General features: G+C 32.1%; 1 protein-coding gene across 2 annotated transcripts in view; it reads right to left on the bottom strand.

The window, feature by feature from the left end:
* The window catches only part of LOC127850680 (uncharacterized), a 66,129-nt gene that overhangs the window by 39,086 nt on the left and 4,054 nt on the right, over positions 1-22,989 (bottom strand). Inside the window, exon 1 of one of the 2 annotated variants that reach the window (XM_052383922.1) lies at positions 15,064-15,133. The exons of the other annotated variant lie outside the window; for it this stretch is intronic. The gene's annotated coding sequence lies outside the window, so the exon portion shown is untranslated. Of the gene's footprint in view, positions 1-15,063; positions 15,134-22,989 lie in introns of those variants that run through there. 2 annotated transcript variants of the gene reach the window in all.

Genomic DNA, 22,989 nt, shown 5'->3' on the forward strand with positions numbered 1-22,989 from the left:
GAATAAATTTCAACCCAAAACAATAAAAAGTGTCAATTAAATTAATACAATGCTATATTGCTATAATGTTGGATGCAAATCAGACCAATTTAACTCCAATTGTATGAAGCACGGTGAAATAAAGTCAAAATTGTTAGAGATCAAACGAACAATTTTAATAAATCCCAAAATGGTTGTAAATGAGTATTGATGGGCGGACTTTCGCAGTTTCAATACAATACTTGTATAAACTTTAAACATTTCAGCATTAACATTTAATGGAACCCTAAAAGTCGGTTTCTCGCATTTTGCATCGGCGCGAGAAACAAACCTAAATTTTGTAGTTGTAAAGAATACGTTTTAACCTAGACCATATGATACCTCATTTAATTTCTTTAAACAAAATCTACATAGAAATGAGCCTCGTTCTATGAAAAGGGTATTTAATGCATGTGCGTAAAGTGTCGTCTCAGATTAGCCTGTGCAGTCCGGGTCGACACTTTCCGCTTTTATGATATTTTTCGTTTAAAGAAAGTATCTTTGTGGAAAAAATCCATTTAGGAGGAAAGTGTCATCCGTGATTAAACTGGGGCGACACTTTACGCATATGCATTAAGCCCAGTTTTTCCCAGAACGCAGCCCATGTTGGCCTCGTAATTGCATTAACAGCGAATTTTCTAAAGACCGAATACCAGATGAACATAACATACTATTCCGATTCATATATTTTCTTTTAATCACAGCAGATATATTTATACAATACTCATAGCATGATATAATAAGTATGGTTGACAATGTGTATTCTAAACTAGATTTTAACAAAGCGAAATTCCTTTTGTATCGGCACTATCATTAATCTTTTATGATTTGCTAATCATCGTATTAATGGAGTCGGTAATTTGAAAAACTAATTCATACAAAACAATGAGCGACATGTGGATTGTAAGTTATGAAAGATAGAAATGCTTCTTAATTTTAATCATTCCGTAAATGTAAATAAGAGCAGTTACCACAAAACTGATAAATGGCCGTGCAATTTAAACAGCCTTCCTTTCATTCCTGCCTACCCAATGATAATAAACCTCAACGAAGATTACCCCGCATGTGATTACTTAAGAGTAAGATTAAGATATACATTTTGGATGGTTTTCTTAATTTAAAACGTTGATGAAAAAAAAGAATCAAAGTCAGAAATGTACATAATAAGTGTTAAATACATAAACAAATTATTAATAGTTTGTAGTAGAAAATAAATTCATTCAACATTTTGGTGATTACATAAGATAGCATATAGTTTTTTGGAAATCGGAATGAAGGTTGAGCAATTTGATACCTTGCGATATTTTATGCCAATTTTATTGAATTGGCTGTTTACATTATTCAACCTGTCATGCTGTATATGCAGGACCAATAAAGGAAGATATCTATAGTTTGCACACTCTTGTTTACACTGTACCGGTCGGTGATCATTAAATTATTTGATGTATCTTATAAACTTGAAAGTAAACAGTTGTATTGTTTTAATAAGTCCTTAAAGGGACTTATTCAAAGATTGTCGAAATTACATTTTTTTGCCAACTTTTTGTCACATACTAAAAAATAGAGAACAGTTACATCAGGAAGCGAAATAATGCGAATGACGTAGATTTATAACAAAAATGTGTTTTTGTTAATTTGTAGTAATCGATAGACATTTAGGAAGTTATAAAGCGTTACATTGCGAAACGATTGAACTGTTTCGATTGTTTCGGTTGTTTTTGTTCGGGCAGCATATCTGATCTTGGACATAACGGAAATGAATTAAGTCTCATTTTCCGGCAGCGCACCTCAAATGATCATAAAGCAACTGGAGGACATTGATAAGGACTGATTTAGTTTAAACGATTTAGATTTATTTCACTCATGTGTTCGCTTTGCTGCTTAGGTACTATATAACATCATCTCTTGTGTTCATACGCAAATGCCGAAACTTCAAATCGGTTAAAAAGTTCAATGGCACAGATTGTAGCCGAGCAGCAGTATTCAACGTTTTCTCGATACAAATTGTATCCACTATTATACTATACTTCAAAGTAAAAACAAGAACAACAAAAACGTACACCTAATCTAAGAAGCGCTTTTAAGTGCATGTATCAACAAATTAAAAACAGAACCGAGAAGATAGGTTTATATTTCGGCCCATAAAATACCGTAAAAGTACAGATTGACGTCAATAAAATAACGTAATATTTAAGGGCGACGCCGAAAACATTTTAAACAGATAAGTGCTGCTAGATTTAAGGAACATGAAGTATGCCAACTTCATTATCTTTATATTCCATGAAAGAATTGATTTGATCCGTGCTCTGTGAGAAGGGGGTTTAATGCAAGAGCGTAAAGTGTCGTCTCAGATTAGACTGTGCAGTCCGCACATGCTAATCAGGGAAAACACTTTTCGCTTTTATGATAGTTTTAGTTCCAAGAAAGTCTCTTCTTCGCAAAAATCCAGTGTAGGTGGAAAATGTCGTTCCTGATTAGCCTGTGCGAACTGCACAGGCTAATCTGGGACGACACTTTATGCACATGCATCAAACCCCCATTTCACAGAGCAAGGCCCATTTATTTACGGAATACTTATTAAACATTCTGATTTTGCAGTGTGTAGCGTAAGTTGTATCATTTCTCTAACCAAAAACAGCATGCACATTTCGCTAGAAATGAAATAGGCTGGGATTTTCCATGTTAATTCATTAATGCTCATTCTAATGGTAAACGCACATAGTTTTCTATTTGCAAAGACAAACTATTAATTGCCAATAAGTAATACAACATGTACATATAGTTAAATATATTTCGTGTTGTGATTTTAGAATATGTTGTCATAATAATCATGAAAAAATCGAAATAATATTAATTTTATCGCTATTTTAGTGTGTAAATCCAATTTCTTAAAAACTTTTACATATAAACAACTTAAAACAGAAAATAATTCGTTCGAGTTAAGACTCACAGAACTTTCTTGAATTGATTAGTTCTTAAGATGAAGATTTATTAAAGCCCAGTGAATTGCTATTGGCATGTAAAGCTTACCAAAGAACAAACTACTTGACCGCAACACATAATGAATGGTAATAAAACCACACAAGATAATTAATCCTAAAAATATAAATGTTATTAAAGAGAAATGATTTCAAACAATAATAGTGTTTGCTGCTTGTATAACCTCTTAAACAAACCTTCATCATATTAAGAGGCATTTGAGATGTATTGTATTCTTTCACTTAATTCTTATTTTAAAGGACATGGTAGCGTATTAAATAGAAACACCTAAATATATACCAAACTCACGAAAGTGGTGCATGTTCAGTTCATATTTTTGTTTCTTTTGTGTAAGACTACGACAGTTTTGTTGATGCTAAATAGTAATTTTTACATTAAAATAAAGCAAAATAATATTTGAAACCAATATCAATTCACTCATACAAAAAGTTTTTCTTTTGCAATTGCATTCCTTATATATTGTACTCTTGAATATACCGTGATTTCATTATAACATATTTTCATTGATGCATATGTTAGCGGATTTTCCGAAAATGAAAATTTGCTCGGCGGTTAAAAAATAAACGAAACTCATTGTTTAATGTTAGTTCATCCTCGTAAAACAAGGACACATACTTTAACAGTTTAAATAACACAATATGTATGTTTATCACAATCAAATGTAATAAGTTTTATAATAAAGACCAGGTATACCGTATATACAGGTATACCATAGTTACTGAAAATTCAGGTATATGATTAACGTGCCATGAATGTTCTTAATCATGCTTTGTTTGTTTTGTTATACTGACGTACATTGTGCAAGTCATAATAAAACACATGTTCTGTTCTGTTAAATTCTGTGAATTGCGTTTTGGGATTTTAGTCTTAGATATCAGATATTGTACATTTTACTTTTGTGTTTTGAACTTATTACCCGTATGAAAATAAAAAATGGGAGCGCATAACTTGTTGTGCATTTGATCTAATGTGTGAACAAATCATTTACATAATTATCACTATTATCACTTTATAATACTGAATAATATACATACGCTTATTTAATAACCACAATAAATAATCTCATTAAACGAAATTAAAAAGAAGAAATATATATATATATATATATATATATATATATATATATATATATATATATATATATATATATATATATATACATACATTTATAAACAAAGAAACATATTATCTTATGTATATTGCTTTTTCCTTGTTAAAATAATATCTTGCATTAATTGATAAAAACGTCACAGTAAATAACATTATGATTTTAAACTACGGTTATTATTGTTTATTGTTGGCGCTAGTATTCACTTACTGATTGGCAGTCATGAGTTCAAAGGAACTAGGCAATTTAAGCTAAGCATATGTGAATCCGTTGAAAGAGGACAACGTAACACATTATGAAATTATCTTCAAAATAAAAAAAAGGCCAACGTACATAAACGTGCTTGTGTATAAATTGAGATTTAATATCGACGATATTTAATATCAAGCAGCATTCATTATAGAAAGATCAAACTATTTCTAAAAAACAAACACAATAATCATGATCCAAAATGGTATTGCATCTCAAATATCGCATGTTTATAACATGATTATTGTTTGTTCATAAATTGTATATTCCAATAGTTATACAAACGCATTGACATACGTCATAACGATTAATATTACATGGCGCTGTATATACAACTATTATTTTTTGCCTATTTTACAACATTTAAAATGCATGACTGCCCAGAGATGCCTTTATTTAGTATGCAAATGTTATTCCGAAACAGAGTATGTCGCTCAATTCACTTATTTACTTTATTTATATAACTATTTAAAGTCGAGATTATTGTTCAAAATAGTATAAATGGTTATTAGTTGACATATAAATTTTAATTTTATCTTATACTTTTTTAAATGAATGTTTGCACGCTTGATTGATAAATTAAAAAAAAAAAGATTTTTATTGCACCAAACTGCAAACTAAAACCCGTTAGAAAATCTTGATAGACAGTCTATAGATATACGACTCATTGCTTTAAAATAACGTATATTTGTAGCCGCTTTAAAGGGTGATGTGTAACTTTTAAATACAGCTTAGGTTCGTGATAGTTGCCTGTTTATTCAATTCTACCCGGTGCTCAATGTGTCATGAACGCTTGATTCGTCACAATACTTATATCACAGCATGATAAATGGACATATTCGCTTTCATAAAGCTACTTCAGTCTGTATTTATTGAACATCAATGCTAGATTCTTGTTGACATCGCTCATTGCCATGCTTACTGGTTAAAGTTACACCACATTGTTTGTTTGCACTTCCGTGACCACCATTAATTGCAGTGAACACGATTAGATAATGTTTACGATGAACTTTAAAAAGATAAATAATTGGCATGATGTTTTGTAAGGTGTATTGTTGACATCCGTTTCATTTAGTTTTAACGTTGATAATTCCGTTGAAATTCACGTTAGGCATCACATACGCTGGGATGCAATTACAAGCAACATGCATGTTATTGGTTGTTATCTTGCAAAAAGATTATATATATCGCTATTTATGATTGCTGTAGGGCATTATCCTTTAATGAAGACAAGCTATATTGTGTAGCCAAAATGCATATTGTGCACATTTAAATTCTCTAAATAGATGATGAAATAAAAATGAGCCGTGCTTTGGGAAAAGGGGCTAAATGCATATGCGTAAAGCGCCGTCCTAGTCACATTCTAATTAGGGACGACACTCCCTGCTATTATGAGATTTTTCGTGTAAAGTTTATGCGGAAAATATCTTCGTGATTAGCCTGGTCGGACTGGACGACAATTTACGTACATGTATTAAGCCCGGTTTTCCCACGACGCGCCTCATATATGGATGTGTTACGCTCACCTACTGCTTTTCAGATCATTATTATTCCGTTTTGTGAGATAACGGTACGAAACTACCATTTTCTTTCATAAGATCAATCTTATTGAGAAATAAAAACGCAATTCTGTTAATAAAGAAACAAGATATGTCAATGCATTTAAGTGACCGGTTTAAAGAATGGGATTGTCAATTTTCTTTTAAAACGGGTTGGAGTTTCTTTACGTATCCATATTAATAGATCGGGTATCGAGTAGTTTTTTAAAGTTACAAAAGAAAATGATGAAAAGGAATACCGAGACAATCATCTAGCCCCCTCTAATTGCAACGAATTTTCAATTGTGAATGGGTGACGGCTGTACAGGGTTTTATTCAGATTAAGAAAGACGTTTAGCGCTTCGTGAATTGATTGTATCTGTAATGTGCCTCCACTTTATTTACGTAGATTGTAAATAATGTTAATGTCATGATTTCAATTTATCTACATTATTTGATCTTATATATAGCCAACAAAATAACCGTGACTTCACTTCAAAGAACGTGCAATTGAAAAAAGAAAATGTGAACTATTGCCAAAAAAATCGGAAACGAGTTCATTAACTATCAAACAAATTTTGATTCGCTATTTATTAAACCGCATGTAAAATAATCAATCAAATTCCTGTATCTTTCAATAACTCTTTTGTGTTCAGGTTTAATATTACCAGAATTATTTAAAAAAAAAACCAAGTTAAAGAATGTTCATAACTTTGCTTATTTAACGATGGAAGCCTTTTCGTTATCGTTAATGACTCATATTTTGGTATAAGTCACTTTACGCTTTTATGGAATTTTCGTTTGAATGAGGCCTCTTCTAAGCGAAAATCCAGTCAAGGCGGAAAGTATCGTCCCTTATTAGCCTGTGAAATTTAAGCACCTGCATTTCCCAGAGCGCGACTCACACGCATCCGTAGAGGAATCCATTGCTATTCATTGAAATATTAAACAACTTCAGTTCTTAGAGGAATCCATTGCTATTCATTGAAATATTAAACAACTTCAGTTCTTAGATGAATCAATTGCTATTCATGGAAACATTAAACAACTTCAGTTCTTAGAGGAATCCATTGCTATTAATGGAAACATTAAACAACTTCAGTTCTTAGAGGAATCCATTGCTATTAATGGAAACATTAAACAACTTTAGTTCTAAGAGGAATCCATTGCTATTCATGGAAACATTAAACAACTTCAGTTCTTAGAGAAATCCATTGCTATTCATGGAAACATTAAACACTTTCAGTTCTTAGAGGAATCAATTGCTATTCATGGACACATTAAACAACTTCAGTTTTAGAGGAATCCATTGCTATTCATGGAAACATTAAACAACTTCAGTTCTTAGAGGAATCCATTGCTATTCATGGAAACATTTAACAACTTCAGTTCTTAGAGGAATCCATTGCTATTCATTGAAACATAAAACAACTTCAGTTCTTAGAGGAATCCATTGCTATTCATTGAAACATTAAACAACTTCAGTTCTTAGAGGAATCAATTGCTATTCATGGAAACATTAAACAACTTCAGTTCTTAGAGGAATAAATTGCTATTCATGGAAACATTAAACAACTTCAGTTTTAGAGGAATCCATTGCTATTCATGGAAACATTAACCAACTTCAGTTCTTAGAGGAATCAATTGCTATTCATGGAAACATTAAACAACTTCAGTTCTTAGAGGAATCCATTGCTATTCATTGAAGCATTAAACAACTTCAGTTCTTAGAGGAATCTATTGCTTTTCATTGAAACATTAAACATCTTCAGTTCTTAGAGGAATCCATTGCTTTTCATTGAAACACTAAACAACTTCAGTTCTTAGAGGAATCAATTGCTTTTCATTGAAACATTAAACAACTTCAGTTCTTAAAGGAATCCATTGCTATTAATGGAAACATTAAACAACTTTAGTTCTTAGAGGAATCCATTGCTATTCATGGAAACATTAAACAACTTCAGTTCTTAGAGGAATCCATTGCTATTCATGGAAACATTAAACAACTTCAGTTCTTAGAGGAATCCATTGCTATTCATGTAAACATTAAACAACTTCAGTTCTTAGAGGAATCCATTGCTATTCATTGAAACATAAAACAACTTCAGTTCTTAGAGGAATCCATTGCTATTCATTGACACATTAAACAACTTCAGTTCTTAGAGGAATCAATTGCTATTCATGGAAACATTAAACAACTTCAGTTCTTAGAGGAATAAATTGCTATTCATGGAAACATTACAACTTCAGTTTTAGAGGAATCCATTGCTATTCATGGAAACATTAACCAACTTCAGTTCTTAGAGTAAATGTAAATAAGAGCAGTTACCACAAAACTGATAAATGGCCGTGCAATTAAAACAGCCTTCCTTTCATTCCTTCCTACCCAATGGTAATAAACCTCAACTAAGATTACCCCGCATGTGATTACTTAAGAGTAAGACTAAGATATACATTTTGGATGGTTTTCTTAAATGGTTTTCTTAATTTAAAACGTTGATGAAAAAAAAGAATCAAAGTCAGAAATGTACATAATAAGTGTTTAATACATATACAAATCATTTATAGTTTGTTGTAGAAAATAAATTCGTTCAACATTTTGGTTATTACATTAGATAGGATATAGTTTTTTGGAAATCGGAATGAAGGTTGAGCAATTTGATACCTTGCGATATTTTATGCCAATTTTATTGAATTGGCTGTTTACATTATTCAACCTGTCATGCTGTATATGGAGGACCAATAAAGGAAGATATCTATAGTTTGCACACTCTTGTTTACACTGTTCCGGTCGGTGATCATTAAAGGGATCTTTTCACGCTTTGGTAAATTGATAAAATTGAAAAAAGTTGTTTCAGATTCGTAAGTTTTCGTTTTAGTTATGATATTTGTGAGGAAACAGTAATACTGAACATTAACCATGCTCTAATATAGCCATTATATGCATCTTTTGACGATTTTAAAACCTAAAAATTATAAAGCGTTGCAACGCGAAACGATTGAATAATTTGGAGAGTTCTGTTTTTGTCGTTAAATTTTGTGAAACTACGAAGATTGCTTATATAAGGTATAAAATACGTCAAGCATGTGTACTCGGCGTAATAGCTCAGTAGGTTAAAGCGTTTTTACTTCAGGACTCAGGCAGGACTCCAGGGGTCACTGGTTCGAAACCTGCTTCGGGCAATGTTCTTTTCCTTTTTTTATTTTTTTTCTTGATTTTTTACTGGAGCTTTTACGATCCAATGTTTACATTTATCAATATAAAGCATTTAATGAATAAGTTAAAAAAATGCCAAAATCTGTGAAAAGGCCCCTTTAAATCATTTGATGTATCTTATAAACTTGAAAGTAAACAGCTGTTTTGTTTTAATAAGTCTTTAAAGATTGTCGAAATTACTTTTTTTTGCCAACTTTTTGTCACATACTAAAAAATAGAGAACAGTTACATCAGGAAGCGAAATAACGCGAATGACGTAAATTTATAATTAAAATGTGTTTTTTTTTATTTTGTAGTAATCGATAGACATTTTGGAAGTTATAAAGCGTTACATTTCGAAACGATTAAACTGTTTCGATTGTTTCGGTTGTTTTTGTTCGGGCAGCATATCTGATCTTGGACATAACGGAAATGAATTTAGTCTCATTTTCCGGAAGCGCACCTCAAATGATCATAAAGCAACTGGAGGACATTGATAAGGACTGATTTAGTTTAAACGATTTAGATTTATTTCACTCATGTGTTCGCTTTGCTGCTTAGGTACTATATAACATCAACTCTTGTTTTCATACACAAATACTTCAAATCGGTTAAAAAGTTCAATGGCACAGATTGTAGCCGAGCAGCAGTATTCAACGTTTTCTCGATACAAATTGTATCCACTATTATACTATACTTCAAAGTAAAAACAAGAACAACAAAAACGTACACCTAATCTAAGAAACGCTTTTAAGTGCATGTATCAACAAATTAAAAACAGAACCGAGAAGATAGGTTTATATTTCGGCCCATAAAATACCGTAAAAGTACAGACTGACGTCAATAAAATAACGTAATATTTAAGGGCGACGCCGAAAACATTTTTAACAGAAAAGTGCTGCAAGATTTAAGGAACATGAAGTATGCCAACTTCATTATCTTTATATTCCATGAAAGAATTGATTTGAGCCGTGCTCTGTGAAAAGGGGGTTTAATGCAAGAGCGTAAAGTGTCGTCTCAGATTAGACTGTGCAGTCCGCACAGGCTTATCAGGGAAAACACTTTTCGCTTTTATGATAGTTTTAGTTCCAAGAAAGTCTCTTCTTCGCAAAAATCCAGTGTAGGTGGAAAAAGTCGTTCTTGATTAGCCTGTGCGAACTGCACGTGCTAATCTGGGACGACACTTTACGCACATGCATCAAACCCCCATTTCACAGAGCAAGGCCCAATTATTTACGGAATACTTATTAAACATTCTGATTTTGCAGTGTGTAGCGTAAGTTGTATCATTTCTCAAACCAAACACAATATGCACATTTCGCTAGAAATGAAATAGGCTGGGATTCTCCATGTTAATTCATTAATGCTCATTCTAATGGTAAACGCACATAGTTTTCTATTTGCAAAGACAATCTATTAATTGCCAATAAGTAATACAACATATACATATAGTTAAATATATTTCGTGTTGTGATTTTAGAATATGTTGTCATAATAATCATGAAAGAATCGAAATAATATTAATTTTATCGCTATTTTAGTGTGTAAATTCCAATTTCTTAAAAACTCAAAATGGTTGTTTACATATAAACAACTTAAAACAGAAAATAATTCGTTCGAGTTTAGACTCACAGAACTTTCTTGAATTGATTAGTTCTTAAGATGAAGATTTATGAAAGCCCAGTGAATTGCTATTGGCATGTAAAGCTTACCAAAGAACAAACTACTTGACCGCAACACATAATGAATGGTAATAAAACCACACAAGATAATTAATCCTAAAAATATAAATGTTATTAAAGAGAAATGATTTCAAACAATAATAGTGTTTGCTGCTTGTATAACCTCTTAAACAAACCTCCATCATATTAAGAGGCATTTGAGATGTATTGTATTCTTTCACTTAATTCTTATTTTAAAGGACATGGTAGCGTATTAAAGGGATCTTTTCACGCTTTGGTAAATTGACAAAATTGAAAAAAGTTGTTTCAGATTCGTAAGTTTTCGTTTTAGTTATGATATTTGTGAGGAAACAGTAATACTGAACATTAACCATGCTCTAATATAGCCATTATATGCATCTTTTGACGATTTTAAAACCTAAAAATTATAAAGCGCTGCAACGCGAAACGATTGAATAATTTGGAGAGTTCTGTTTTTGTCGTTAAATTTTGTGAAACTACGAAGATTGCTTATATAAGGTATAAAATACGTCAAGAATGTGTACTCGGCGGAATAGCTCAGTAGGCTAAAGCGTTTTAACTTCAGGACTCTGGCAGGACTCCAGGGGTCACTGGTTCGAAACCTGCTCCGGGCAATGTTCTTTTCCTTTTTTTATTTTTTTTCTTGATTTTTTACTGGAGCTTTTACGATCCAATGTTTACATTTATCAATATAAAGCATTTAATGAATAAGTTAAAAAAATACCAAAATCTGTGAAAAGGCCCCTTTAAATAGAAACACCTAAATATATACCAAACTCACGAAAGTGGTGCATGTTCAGTTCATATTTTTGTTTCTTTTGTGTAAGACTACGACAGTTTTGTTGATGCTAAATAGTAATTTTTACATTAAAATAAAGCAAAATAATATTTGAAACCAATTTCAATTCACTCATACATAAAGTGTTTCTTTTGCAATTGCATTCCTTATATATTGTACTGTTTATTATACCGTGATTTCATTATAACATATTTTCATTGATGCATATGTTAGCGGATTTTCCGAAAATGAAAATTTGCTCGGCGGTTAAAAAATAAACGAAACTCATTGTTAAATGTAAGTTCATCCTCGTAAAACAAGGACACATACTTTAACAGTTTAAATAACACAATATGTATGTTTATCACAATCAAATGTAATAAGTTTTATAATAAAGACCAGGTATACCGTATATACAGGTATACCATAGTTACTGAAAATTCAGGTATATGATTAACGTGCCATGAATGTTCTTAATCATGCTTTGTTTGTTTTGTTATACTGACGATGTACATTGTGCAAGTCATAATAAAACACATGTTCTGTTCTGTTCTGTTCAATTCTGTGAATTGCGTTTTGGGATTTTAGTCTTAGATATCAGATATTGTACATTTTACTTTTGTGTTTTGAACGCATAACTTGTTGTGCATTTGATCTAATGTGTGAACAAATCATTTACATTATTATCACTATTATCACTTTATAATACTGAATAATATACAAACGCTTATTTAATAACCACAATAAATAATCTCATTAAACGAAATTAAAAAGAAGAAATATATATATATATATATATATATACATACATACATTTATAAACAAAGAAACATATTATCTTATGTATATTGCTTTTTCCTTGTTAAAAACAATATCTTGCATTAATTGATAAAAACGTCACAGTAAATAACATTATCATTTTAACTGCGGTTATTATTGTTTATTGTTGGCGCTAGTATTCACACAATCCGAAACAGAGTATGTGGCTCAATTCACTTTTTTTATTTATTTATATAACTATTTAAAGTCGAAATTACTGTTCAAAATAGTATTGATGGTAATAAGTTGACATATAAATTTTAATTTTATCTTATACTTTTTTAAATGAATAGTTGCACGCTTGATTGCAATATGTAAAGATTGACGTTAGCTTATCCTATTCAAACAGGCTATAGAATATTCGAAAAATCAAGCCAGGAACGGTTACAGATTTTTGAAGAGAGTTTGTCTCTGTTATAAAATCCGAAGCGAACGTTCAATACATTTGACGTTTAGCAGTACTTAGATAGTCAGACAAAATCACAGAAACCTACATAAGGAAGCCCTTGTATTTGATTTATTTCATTATGGCAATCGAAAGTACTTCAACTTGACAAATATAAGCTTCTACAATTCGAGTAATATGCAAACAAATGCTCCCCGATCTTACGAATAAATTAAAGAAAATATGACTTGTATTGCACCAAACTGCAAACTAAAACCCGTTAGAAAATCTTGATTGACAGTCTATAGATAAACGATTCATTTCTTGAAAATAACGTAAATTTGTAGCCGTTTTAAAGGGTGAAATGTAACTTTTAAATACAGCTTAGGTTCGTGATAGTTGCCAGTTTATTCAATTCTACCCGGTGCTCAATATGTCAAGAACGCTTGATTCGTCACAATATATCACAGCATGATAAATGGACATATTCGCTTTCATAAAGCTACTTCATTCTGTATTTATTGAACACCAATGCTAGATTCTTGTTGACATTGCTCATTGCCATGCATACTAGTTAAAGTTACACCACATTGTTTGTTTGCACTTCCGTGACCACCATTAATTGCAGTGAACACGATTAGATAATGTTTACGATGAACTTTAAAAAGATAAATAATTGGCATGATGTTTTGTAAGGTGTATTGTTGACATCCGTTTCATTTAGTTTTAACGTTGATAATTCCGTTGAAATTCACGTTAGGCATCACATACGCTGGGATGCAATTACAAGCAACATGCATGTTATTGGTTGTAATCTTGCGAAAAGATTATATATATCGCTATTTATGATTGCTATAGGGCATTATCCTTTGATGAAGACACGCTATATTGTGTAGCCAAAATGCATATTGTGCACATTTAAATTCTCTAAATAGATGATGAAATAAAAATGAGCCGTGCTTTGGGAAAAGGTGCTAAATGCATATGCGTAAAGCGCCGTCCAAGTCACATTCTAATTAGGGACGACACTCCCTGCTATTATGAGATTTTTCGTGTAAAGTTTATGCGGAAAATATCTTCGTGATTAGCCTGGTCGGACTGGACGACAATTTACGTACATGTATTAAGCCCGGTTTTCCCACGACGCGCCTCATATATGGATGTGTTACGCTCACCTACTGCTTTTCAGATCATTATTATTCCGTTTTGTGAGATAACGGTACAAAACTACCATTTTCTTTCATAAGATCAATCTTATTGAGAAATGTAAACACAATTCTGTTAATAAAGAAACAAGATATGTCAATGCATTTAAGTGACCGGTTTAAAGAATGGGATTGTAATGTGCCTCCCCTTTATTTACGTAGATTGTAAATAATGTTAATGTCATGATTTCAATTTATCTACATTATTTGATCTTATATATAGCCAACAAAATAACCGTGACTTCACTTCAAAGAACGTGCAATTGAAAAAAGAAAATGTGAATTATAGCAAAAAAAAAAATCGGAAACGAGTTTATTAACTATCAAACAAATTTTGCTTCACTATTTATGAAACCACATGTAAAATAATCAATCAAATTCCTGTATCTTTCAATAACCCTTTTTCATTTTAATATTACTTTATAGCTTATCAAATACTGATGGACTGGTGTGTTCAGGTTTAATATTACCAGAATTACTTTTTTTTAAAGCCAAGTTAAGGAATGTTCATAACTTTGCTAATTTAAATTGGAAGCCTTTTCGTTATCGTTAATGACTCATTTTTTTTATAAGTCACTTTACGCTTTTATGGAATTTTCGTTTGAATGAGGCCTCTTCTAAGCGAAAATCCAGTCAAGGCGGAAAGTATCGTCCCTTATTAGCCTGTAAAATTTAAGCACCTGCATTAAGCCCCGTTTTCCCAGAGCGCGACTCACACGCATCCGAAGAGGAATCCATTGCTATTCATGGAAACAGTAAACAACTTCAGTTCTTAGAGGAATCCATTGCTATTCATGGAAACATTAAACAACTTCAGTTCTTAGAGGAATCCATTGCTATTCATGGAAACAGTAAACAACTTCAGTTCTTAGAGGAATCCATTGCTATTCATGGAAACAGTAAACAACTTCAGTTCTTAGAGGAATCCATTGCTATTCATGGAAACAGTAAACAACTTCAGTTCTTAGAGGAATCCATTGCTATTCATGGAAACAGTTAACAACTTCAGTTCTTAGAGGAATCCATTGCTATTCATGGAAACATTAAACAACTTAACTTCTTACCTCGATAAGGTAAAGTATATCCCTCTCAATCTTTTGCTATCCGCTTTCTTTCTAAACATCTTGATTTCACTCGATGCATTTAAAGAACTCTTATTGTAGATATAAAGGATTTGCTGTATGGTTAAAGGTGCTTGGACGGACTTGAAAAACTGATTTACTCGTTGAATGTATCCTATTTATATAGTGTAATATGGAATTGGCTTGACGGCACAGTTTTCTTAAATGTATTTATTTATAATTATTAGGTATTTCTTTTCTTTATTTATAGTTATTATTATTTTTTTTTATATCAATACTTTCTTACTAACTGCATTATGTATGGATAAGAAGATCCCATGATAGCATTATTTATAAAAGTGTTTTTCTGTGTGTGATATTGGATTTTATTACTTGAAACTTAGTTGATAACCTATTTTAAATTACAAAAAGTAAACAGGCGATTAACACATGACTAAACATGACATTTATTAATCGCCTTATGAATTCCAGCTGGTCACCCAAAGGTTTAAAGGGGCCTTTTTACAGATTTTGGCATGTATTGAAGTTTGTCATTAAATGCTTTATATTTATAAATTTAAACATTGGACCTAAAAATCTCCAATAAAAAAAACAAGAATAAAATAAAAAAAGAGAAAACAAGTAACCCTCAATTGGGCTCGAACCACTGACCCCTGGAGTCCTGGAGTAAAAGTCTTCCGCTCAGACCACTCGGCCACCGGTCCCCATGCTATGAATGAACGTTTGTATACTATATATAAGCAATCCTTGTAGTTTCACAAAATGTAACGATAACAACAGAACTTTCCAAATTATTCAATTGTTTCGCTTTGCAACGCTTAATAATTAGCAGGTTTTCAAATCGTAAAAAGATGCATATAATGGATATTTAAGAGCATGGTAAATGTTCAGTATTACTATTTCATCACAAATATCATAACTTAAACGAAAATTTGCGAATCTGAAACAACTTTTTTTATTGTTGTCAATTAACCAAAACGTGAAAAGGCCCCTTTAAAACTCGGCGAAAAATGTCGAGAAAGGAAGATTCGAAACTGATGTACTATCAGTGTGGAAATGAATGCACTTGAAATAGTTGTATTCATTAAATGAAAAACAGATCGGGTTTTCTCTATTTCATGTACTGTAAAAGGCGATTAATCGTACGTTGGTCCGCTCATGAATTACCATACTTAAATGCAATATTGTGATATCGCACAATCGGAAGAACTTTTCCATGTATGATATTTAAATGAACGCATCTACGTCGCGTGTGAAAGTTTTCGTAAATTGCATTGGCAACTGTCATTAATGTAAATGTAAGTTTTGCATAACCTACCCATTACAAAAGTCTTTGTCGTCATTGATCATGACAGTTTCGTTTCGAATGTTTGAAACTATCGATTTTTGAAAAATTAGTTCTACATTGTTAGAGGAATACTGATATACACTAAGCCCAAAATTAATTTTTCGTTGAACGTTTTTAACATTCGAGCCGTTGAAAATAGTTTATGTAGATATATCAAATATGTCAGATATTTTGAGTCAGACATTTCAGTAAAAAATTGTTGTGCAAATTTTTGGGTTTTAATTTGACAACATGAGATTTAGCCATGATATACATGTATTTTTGTTCACGGATTGGTGGTAAAATGAGAGTTAAAAAAATATTGACCTTTTTTCTTGTTTTTATAGTTATTTACAACTTTTCCAAATTGCATAATGCTGTTTATAAATATACTTTGTTACATTAAAACACTTTGAATAAGTCCATCAAAATAAACTACTTTGATAATATATTAACTAAGAGGTATACATCAGAATAAAGGTTCAGACATCACATTTTATAGCGATGGGAAGATAATGCTGTTCATTTTATTATATTTGCTTTTGAAATATTGAATTCGTCGTGCTAGTCATGCTATGTACTTACATTAGTGCTCATAAAGTTATTTGATGTATCTACCACCTGAAAGTAAACTCTCACGTTGTTTAAACAAGTCCAAAATGATGTCAATTTAATAATAAAATCATGAAATGCATATTTACTGTGTCGATCGTTAGTATTGAACAATGTGTGATCCCGTTGTCTTGTTTAAGTATTGAGACTTACCTCTCTTGTCACTTCCGTCGATATTTTTTTAATATGAGCCTAATTCTGGGAAAACGGATCTTAATGCATGTGCGTAAAGTGTTGCCCAGATTAGGCCATGAAGTCAGCACAGGCTAATCAGGAACGAAACTTTCCGCTTTCATTGTATTACACGTACAAATCATTTCTTTCTGGAGTCCTGGAGTAAAAACCAATTAGACCGCTCGGCTATCCAGCCAAGTATGTATGACAGACGTTTTTTGTACTTTATATAAGCAATCTTCGTAGTTTCACAAAATTAAACGACAACAACAGAACTCTTCAAATTATTCAATCAATTCGCGTTGCAACGCTTTATAATTTTCAGGTTTTTAAATCGTCAAAAGATGCATATAATGGCTATATTAGCGCATGGTAAATGTTCAGTATTACTGTTTCCTCACAAATATCATAACTAAAACGAAAATTTGCGAATCTGAAACAACTTTTTCAATTTTGTTGTTTGACACTTAAGTAAAAAACAAACTTAAATGCAATCAAAGTATTACCTTAATTATATGTCAACACATTAAAAACCATCTGAGAAGATCAATCGTTTAAATTTTATCAGTTAAATAATGTCATAGTACAAGCAACACCAAGACTCTGCGTAACAGCAAAGTGATCTTAGATTATACAGACATACAGAAGAGAAACTGTATTATGTTTCAACCATAATATCCCATGTAATGTGCATTTAAGTGAGATAATTACACGACAGGTCAACACCGAGGTAAGCGGCGACTGTAGGCCGCTAAATTTATATGCATTGTATAGAGAAATGATCACGTGAGATATACTTATAAATATTAGTGCATTCTACAGTCTATTTATACGGAAATTTAACATGGACCGTGACGTTTGGTATAAAGATATATTTTGTTATGTAAATTCCGTTTTTGTTGTAAAGCAAAATGGATTAATTGAAAAATTACGACTGAATTATATAATGACATATTTTTCGACTGCTTGTGTTTTATGATTGCCAGTACCAACCTCCGCGCAGAGGTTTGACTTGAACCAGCACTAGCTTGATCAAATCCCTGCCTTCACGTGGTGAAAGTCTAGCCACGTGGTACAATAAATTTACCCTTGTTATTTTTACTTTTCTTAATTTAGGTGGTTTTTTTAATTATGAACCTTAACGTGCAATATTTTCAAAATATAACAGAAAATTACATTACTTTTCATATTCTAATACTTAAACAAAAAAAATCCTATCAAATCTGGTAGGATGTTCTTGTGATGGCAGAGATTGTATGTGAGAGCAAAGAACGACAACTCTGCCTGGAGATAGGGTCAGTACTAGAGTATTTTTTATAGCCCATTGATGCGCTAAACAAATTGTCAAGGGGAATACATCTAAACATATGTGCACCCTTCTTGTGTAGAACGAGAACTGCACAACTTATTTTGATCGTAAGATTGTTTGTGTATAAAAGGAATAATTGAAATTTTTGAGGCATACAAAATTCGGGAACCAGACATCGTTGTAAACAATAGCTTTCAAACACATTGCAAACTATATCATCATAACTAGATTTTCATATTTGCATTACATGTTGACTTGCGTAATAATTGTTAATATTAACTTCATGTGTATATTAATATTAGCAATATATGTGTATAAGGTATGACTCTTATTCGCCTATTAAACCTTCATATCAAATTGCATGATTGATTAAAGATCTGATCAGTTTGTATTCGAATTCCATTCCGAGTTCTGATTTTATAAAGAACGGTTACAGATGAATGCAGATAATATAAATAATTGTTGATACCCAAAAAGATTAAAAGCAAGCCATATGTATAACGTTACGCATAACTGAAGTTATCAAACAAATATCTAAAATTCTTAAAAATAAAACCAACATTATGATGTCCTTGTATTTGATTTATTTCAGCTGTGCTCTGTGAAAAGGGGTTTAATGCATCTGCGAAAAGCAGTCCGCATAGGCTAATCAGTGACGACACTTTACGTCTAAACTGGAGTTTTGCGTAGAAGAGACTTTCTGTAAACGAAAAATACCATAAAAGCGGAAATTGTCGTCACTTGTTAGTCTGTACGAACTGCACAGGTTAATCTGGGACGACATTTTACGCACATGCGTTAAACCCCCTTTTCACAGAGCACAGCTCATTTTATTTGGTATATTGATGTTACTACGACTTGACAAATATAAACTCTTGCAAATCGACTGATATGCCAACAACTTCACTGATCTTTCTAATCGACTGATATGCCAACAACTTCACTGATCTTTCTAATGGATTGTACGACTGATATGCCAACAACTTCACTGATCTTTCTAATAGATTCTACGACTGATATGCCAACAACTGCACTGATCTTTCTAATAGATTGTACGACTGATATGCCAACAACTTCACTGATCTTTGTAATCGACTGATATGCCAACAACTTCACTGATCTTTCTAATCGACTGATATGCCAACAGCTTCACTGATCTTTCTAATAGATTATAAATAATATGTTTAAGCATATTCTGTGTTTATAAAAAAGGGAGTACAACTTCAGCGTTAAAATTATAAAAAAAACTAACTGAAACTTGTTAGAAAATATATAAGCATTTTAAATCGTATCATACATAAATTAAAACATAACCCATACACCATCCATTTTTTGTTTGTTTCTTTAACAGATGTATTTTGGCTTTAAACATGATTCTGACGAAGTCGAAATTCAAACTCTTCTGACAAAGTCGCATAATCAAACTCTCCTGACAAAGTCGTATATTCAAACTCTTCTGACAAAGTCGCATATTCAAACTCTTATGACAAAGTCGAATATTCAAACTTTTATGACAAAGTAATATTTTCAAACTCTTCTGACAAAGTCGCATATTCGAACTCTTTTGACAAAGTCGAATAGTCAAATTTTCTGACAAAGTCGCATATTCAAACTCTTCTTACAAAGTCGCATAATCAAACTCTTCTGAAAAAGTCGCATATTCAAACTCTTCTGACAAAGTCGCATATATCAAACTCTTCTGACAAAGTCGCATATTAAAAAATCTTTTGATAACGTCGAATATTTAAATTCTTCTGACAAAGTCGAATATTTTTTAATTCTCTATGAATAGCAAATTGTTGCATAGTGGCAACAAGAGTTAAACACTTGTGTTAGCAATCAAGAGCCATCATTTAAAGTACTTTCTGGAATCGAGCTTCGCTCTGGGAAAACCGGGCTTAATGCATGTGCGTAAAGTGTCATCCCAGATAAGCGCGTGCAGGCCACATGACTTTCGCTTAAATCGGATTTTCGTTTAAAAGAAACCTTTTTCAAACGAAACATTCTTTGACGCGGCAATGTCTTCCGTGATTATCCGGAAAGGATGATCTGGGGCCACATTTAACTCACATGCATTGAGCCCAGTTTTACCAGAACCGGCATGTATCTATAATTATCAATCTAAAATTAAATCCGTAACGAACACAATATGTGGGTTTGCGCGGCAGTTAATCAACATGTTTTAGTTTTCGACATTTTTCATGTGATAGTTCTAAAATTGCTCGTACAATTGAAAATGCGTGATGTAGAAAATATCAAATTGATATAAGATAATCAGATATAAATGATCCTCACTTCAATAAACTGCATGTAAAATAAATGATTTAAATACATCTATATATAAACATTTGTGTTTATAAAGATATCAGTTTAAAACCATGGTATATATATGAGCATTGCTCTGTGAAATGGGGTTTAATGCAAGTGCGTAAAGTGTCGTCCCAGAATAGCCTGTGAACTTAACACAAGCTAATCAGGGACGACACTTTACGCATAAACTGGATTTTCGCTAAGAATTGACTTCTTTTAAATAGAAAGTACTATAAAAGCGGAAATTGTCGTCCCTGATTAGCCTGTGCTGACTGCATATGCAAATATGAGACGACATTCTACGCACATGTAATAAACCACATTTTCTTCGATCGCGGCTCATTTGAAACAACAAAGCAATCATAGGAACTATAAAATCCATTTCAGAGCAAATATAACCCTCAATTGATTAATATTCACAAGGGCAACAGAATTACAACTTTCTGTTACAAACTGTGCTACAGGACTTACACTCTAAAATTATATGCGCCGTGTTCTGTAAAAAAGGGGTTTAATGCATGTGCGTTAAGTGTCGTCTCTGATAAGCAGGGACAACACTTTTCGCTTTTATGATATTTTTCGTTTCAAGAATGTCTCTTCTTAGCCTGTGCGGACTTCCCAGGCTAATCTGGGACGACCCTTTACGCATATGCATTAAACACCCCTTACACAGAGCGCGGCTCATATAATTATGTATAGTATTGCACTGAATTTACGGATTTTTTTTTGTTTGAGCATTACTTACTTAATAATTATTATGTTTATTTAACGTTTATATCGTTGAATATTTTATAATGATAATTTAATTTAATACAAACTATATTTATTTAAATGTCGGGGTAGATTGTACTGCTCTGACAACATTACTATTGAATTACTATTGAATTAACAATTTGAAAAACATACGTTGATAACTTTATTTGCATTTTTTAACTATACTCTTAATTTGATATTCTCTTAATTAATAACTTATATATTCAACTTAGATTTCAAAGGTCAACCAAAGGTTAAACACACCGGGTTAACGTGAAAAATATTTTAATTTTAAAATCGGCAAAACTTGTGAACAAAGTAAGATTCAAGTAAGATGTATTATTTGATTTTAAAAGCATGAATGGTATTCATAGAACGAAATACTTGATGGTTTCTCTATTTTATGTACTGTCACTGGTGATATATTATTCTTTAGCAGCTCAATAAATATTTTATTAAAATAGCGTAATTGGAAAACTTGTTCATATCTAATCTATTTTAGAGAACACACTTGAATTGTTTTTTGAGTGATATCGAAACGTATTCAAACAGTTGTCCTCGTGTTTACAGCATGTGACTATTTTCTGCATGTTGCTTACATATTAGTTTACATCAGCACTTAATCATCTGGTTGTGATCGGCAACAAAACAATTAGTTCTAAAGATCAAAATCAGTTTTATGAAGTTTGATAAATAACTATGAACATCGATCTCGGAAATCGGAATTAATGCATGTGCACAGAGTGTCGTCCCAGATTAGCCTGTACTATCAGCACAGGTGAATAAGGCGCGACACTTTCTGCTTTTATGGAATTTTTCGTTTAAAATAAGCCTCTTTTAAACGAAAATCCAGTCTAGGCAGAACGTGTTATTCCTGATTAAACTGTGCGATAATTTACCAACTGTTCTTTTCCCGGCTCATATCAACATGTATTTTGTATAACCAATAATTCCGGAAACTATTCAGTATTTATTGTAACGAAAACTGCACCAACTGAACTATTTTTCGTACAGTACATATTCACACAACACATATGCTGTATTATATATTCTATTTGCATGCAGTTGAATGTCTCTTGGTTTTGCTTGACTACAATGTTTAAATTGAGACGCGTTCTGAGAAAACTGGGCATAGTGCATGTGCATAAAGTGTCGTCCCAGATTAGCATGTGCAATCCGCACAGGCTAATCAGGGACGACAATTTCCGCTTTTATGATATTTTTCGTTTAAAGGAAGTCTCTTCTTACCGAAAATCTTGTTTAGGCGGAAAGTATCGTCCCTGATTAGCCTGTGAGGACGACACTTTACGCCCATACATTATGCCCAGTTTTCTCAGATCGCGACTCAATTGATCTGTCGTTCAGTCTAAATCGTTTGGATTTTACGTCTATTTATCCATTATTTCGATATAACAAGGCCCCG

The sequence above is a fragment of the Dreissena polymorpha genome, chromosome 1 (genome assembly GCF_020536995.1).
Source record: "Dreissena polymorpha isolate Duluth1 chromosome 1, UMN_Dpol_1.0, whole genome shotgun sequence".
Classification (NCBI taxonomy): Eukaryota; Metazoa; Mollusca; class Bivalvia; order Myida; family Dreissenidae; genus Dreissena; species Dreissena polymorpha.